The 5,092-nt window shown below is 41.4% G+C and overlaps 1 long non-coding RNA gene across 1 annotated transcript; it reads left to right on the top strand.

Annotated features, from left to right (window-relative positions):
- The first annotated feature begins 1,039 nt into the window (after positions 1–1,039).
- Positions 1,040–1,971, top strand: LOC135499656 (uncharacterized). Its single transcript, XR_010449326.1, has 3 exons — positions 1,040–1,104; positions 1,405–1,470; positions 1,866–1,971. It is a non-coding gene; the product is annotated as an uncharacterized LOC135499656 (long non-coding RNA).
- The last annotated feature ends 3,121 nt before the right edge of the window (positions 1,972–5,092 follow it).

Genomic DNA, 5,092 nt, shown 5'->3' with positions numbered 1-5,092 from the left:
CTGGCGCAAAGCCAGACGTTTTCCATTACGATTTCACTACGATGTTTGACAAGAAGGAGCAGTGCGCGAGATATGCTAATGAGCAGACTTCCCTCGCTTGAGTTTCTGAAGAATGTTCCATATCGCGCTAAGCTCATCACTACTGATTATGACAGGCGTGCAACGGTAGGTATCTGCTCCCCAACTTCCACCCTAATACGGTACAATAAGTTACCATTTGATGGGAATGGGACAATGCCCTCACTGTGTATGGAGTCATAGGGATAAGAAGACATTATTCATTAGTGTTGGTACAAGTGATTTTGCCCAAAAAGCATGCGCATTCAAAAAACAAAATATGCAAGGTATCACGTACATGACCATGACGACGTGCAGAAAGTGCACTGGCCAGTGCATACCCTATGGCTATGTACTAGTAAACATGGTAAACAAACATGAACAACATCATTATTCATCGGCAGTTCATTTTACTCCGAGCTTTTCCTGAAACATATAGGCATGATGATTAGGCCTACCATGTACCATGTCCATGACCAATAACAGCACCAGATCATGTGGATGTCAACAAGTTCACATGAACCGTATAATCCCGCATGGCGCATGGGGCATGCGTCTAAACCAAAGCCCCAAAATCACTTGTTTTGGTCTATTTCAGTTTCACTTGTGTTTCCCCCCCGTCTCCCAGTCCATAATACATTTACAGTTTACAATCCCCGATCATGGCCCAACAAAAGGTCATCGGTTGACTAAAGGAACACAACTGTTCAATGGATTTATAGTTGAATGCGATCAAACTACGTCTTTTCAATCGTGGATTGTAAATTTAACCCCATGGGCCTAGGGAAGGCCATATAACAATACTTTCGACACAGTTATTATCTCCGCTGCCTCCACCATGTTACACACAGTGCTCACTGCTGATTCTAAAATGCGCCACCTAGTCAAAACAGGACATATGTTCTTCTAGGAATAGATCTCTTTCCAATATTTCGTCATTCCACTATCGTCATCACCTCATCATACTTTCATTGACATTACAGGCACACATCCACAGAGCACTCTTCAAATCATCTACACAGTGGTTATCCAACTAGGATTATAAAGGTAATTTCTTAGCCCCGCACAGTGGGTTTCAGTCTTGATAAAGGGGCACTATTGCTAGCAGCTAGGTAGGCAAGATAAAGTTAGACGAAGTAGCCGATAGGGGTCTCTCACCCCTCAAAGTCCGTCACAACTATTCAAGCTTGTACAAGGAATACATGCAGCGCTGACTCTAACAAGACCCAATGGGAATGTCGCACAGTCATCTGTCAAAAACAAGACCTATGTTGCAGTATGATCTCTTGCCAATATTTAATAATTGCACTATCGTCATCACCTCATCATACTTCATTGACATTACAGGCACACATTGACATTGACCACTGTTCCAGTCAACGACACAGTCGCTATCCAAGTAGCATTATAGAGGTAATTATCATTATCATACCTCATTAGCATGTGAACCAATCACGTCGCGTCCTTTGCGATCACGGCAAAGCCTCATGGAATAATGTCTTTCACCGTTGAATAACTTTTCATATTCCATGCCTACAACTTCAATTTCTTCATATTCCATGGCTAGAAGTTCAATACTAATATAATATCCAAGATAAAGTTACAAGAAGGGGTCTCTCACCTCTCACTGTATGTCCACACTATTCACGCTTGTACGAGGAATACATTCAATGTTGAATCTAACAACAGCCAGTGCCCTTACTCTGTATATTAGTCACTGGAAGATGGCCCATTTTACTCCTTGCTTCTACTTCACCTATAGTCTCATTGCAAACGCCTCAGTTCTATGATATCACATTCACTTTCAGCTGTCATGCAACGCAACAACTGTGCTATCTGCCATCGCACATCAACGAAGAAGTGCAGCCGCCCACATTCCACCTCACGTCTGTCCGACCAGCTGCAATCCTCGAGGACGCCCCACTGTACCACGATTTCACTACGATGTTTGACAAGAAGGAGCAGTGCGCGAGATAGGCTAATGAGCAGACTTCCCTCGCTTGAGTTTCGGAAGAATGTTCCATATCGCGCTAAGCTGACCACTGCTGACCATGACAGGCGTGCATTGGACTGGTACAGGTTGGAACTAAACATTGAATATGCTGGTGGTGACGCTTTCTGATGAGAAGTTGGTCGTGACTGATGCAGTATCCTTGGACTTGTCCACAGCATCGTTCAATCATTGCTCTCTGAGCTGCCTTGATTCTGTACTTACCCAAATACTAAGACCAAATGCCTGTTGACTGTGCTTTAAGAGAGACTGGCGCCATGCCTAGAGATATGACTGACCCCTATTGGCAAATTTGTATGACTTTATCTTGCCTACCTAGCTGCTGCCTATAGTCTCCCTTTAACTGCGGAACACTTCAAAGTCGATAAAATGCCATGTTCCACCTTTTAATGTGTTCAGACCGCCATTTTCAAAATAATCAAGTCAGGACACTGCCTTCTAGTCTCATAATAAATTTTGCTTTCCTCAATAATAACATTTCTTCTTCTTTAATGCTTTCATCATTCCAAACTTCTCCTCCTCTGACTTTTACAGGGGTACAGTCATGGCAATCAAAACCCAAATACTGAGACCAAATGCCTGTTGACTGTGCTTTAAGAGAGACTGGCGCCATGCCTAGTCTCTCTTAAAGCACAGTCAACAGACACCAACCCCCTCAGACTCAGAAACCACAAACACCCAACCCTTCCTGCTACCTTAATACTTCTGGATCCGTTGTACGGTTTTTATTGCAGACATTCAATGTAGAATGTGTCGGTGATCAAGACACCAGAACATTTTTAGGAAAGATGCATTCACTCTTGTTACACAACTCCTTGCCTCATATGGGCCATCCATTAAGTATGTACACACTGGGGGGGGGGGTCTTGAGATTTTTAAAGGAAATTGCGTATACCAGTACATCAATTCTTTACATCCTGGCCTTTTTAGCGTACAAGGGGAGGGGGTTAAAAAATTCTTACTTCCATGCGTACATACTTAATGGAGGGTCCCTTGAAGACTCACTCAAGACAACAAGACAAGTTCATCTTATTTGAAACTGCTATTTTATTATTACAAAGATCAATCTTGTTTAACATGCTTTTTGCAGCATACCCCTTGCTTTTGGTACAAAAAGAAGATCCAACTAAGGTTAAATGCACACACACACATGACCATAAAGCCAACTAGATATACCGCTTTCATACCAAATGCTCAGAATATCCTCATTTTGTCATATAAATGCAATTTTTGCCCTCTTAAGATCATCACCTGACACAGGTTCTCAGCAAATATGAAGCATCTGTACCCCTTTCCTTCAGAAGGTATTGTGGTCCCAATACATTTCTTAGATGCAAATTGATCACCAGTTGGCCATTTTGAATTCGATTCACATATCAAACTCATCCATCATGATCACCTAATACAAGTTCTCCACGTATTAAGCAAATATTTTGGCAGGTAAAATATTTTGTGGTTGGTCTATTACAGGCATTTTCATGAGGAACAAAATTTGCATATACTATAGTAACTGAAATACTATTAGAATTACAAGTTTTCGAAAGGAATAATTTTACACGGTACCCAAAGCAATTTTTATTTGCAAACATATTTGCGTACACGGCAAGTTCCAACCAAATATGAAGTTTCTAGGTGCCTTCCTTTAAGAGCCAGTTTTTAAGATTCAGGCGGATTTCTATTGGAGGGTGATATATGACCCCTCCGTTTTGCCTGAATTTTGATAGATGTCAATCAATGATGGAAAGAGCATCGGAAAATTTAGAAATTTTGGTGGGCTGTTGAGGGCGCCACCTGTAGGGGGTACTGCAAAATGCTACTATTAGTAAATGTGACCCTTTTTTTCAGATACATTTCTGGACTGAGGGGGTCATATATCACCCACCGCCTTAATTTAAAAAAACCTGGCATTTAAAGATTAAGATTAAAAGATTTAATTGCTATTGAAGCAGGTACATGTATATTAGGACCAAAATGGAGTTAACTAGAGTTGTCAGTTGAGTCTGCAGGCATACTCTGAAGTCTCCGCCACGGCATGGAATGCTTTAGTGGTGAAGATGTGTGGCGTTCGTGTAGCTGCTTGGTTTTATTGAGTGAAATCCATTGAATTAGTCGGCTGTTCATTATCATGCCCGATACCTTTGGGATATTGCACTAGAAATCTGTCAGATGTACGATAGACAACAATCCCTATTCTGATTCAAGTAGGCTACCCGGAATGAACAACCTTATTCAGGGCTCAATTCAAAGATTAATTTCAAGGAAAAGCCGACCTAGATAGAGTGCACAACTACACGTACGAATAAGGGTATGTAATCCAAACAATTAGCTAGTACAGTTTCGGCAAGCCCGAAGGCAGTAGGTACACTATTCATGCTATGATTACAGGTACATCGTATAAAGTGGAGACTTATTAGTATTTTCGGACAAAGAGCCGAAATCACTCCTCAAATACGAGGAATTACAGCGCTGCCAGTATTTGATCCAAGGTACAAAATAATGCTGAGCACACATAATAACTTCACGCTTTGTTCCAATGATTAAGGGATAATGATCGAATTGGACAAATTTGCTACGAAACCAGCACACGCTGCCAATACTTTCTGGTCCCATCCCACAATTCTTGAAACAAACGAACAGTCATTTCTGAGTGCACTAGCCTGATATCCCGCCTCAGTGCAGAATATGCTCCACAGTACATATGTGGCACTGAGTAAAGTATGCTGCTCCCAGGATTCTTTGTGGCATAAAAACAAATGAACATCCCCGGAAAACATGGCGACTAGCCGGTCATCAATCGTTTACATTGTTGTGAAAATGTGGTAATCACTGTGCTCCTCCTGGTAATTACCCAGCCATTGTGAATCAGCCCGAGGTCTAGTCTGTTTGAAAAAAGGAAAAATACATTCTTTTTAAGAACAAACCTTACAGAAACAAATCCAGGTGTCAACCTTTCAGTTCCACTAATAAGAGAATTCATATCAAATTCACATGTGAAAACAGGGCAAGAGTAAACCAATATTTTTG

This window comes from Lineus longissimus, chromosome 15 (genome assembly GCF_910592395.1).
Source record: "Lineus longissimus chromosome 15, tnLinLong1.2, whole genome shotgun sequence".
NCBI lineage: Eukaryota > Metazoa > Nemertea > Pilidiophora > Heteronemertea > Lineidae > Lineus > Lineus longissimus.
This window is presented reverse-complemented; position numbering and strand designations above follow the sequence as displayed.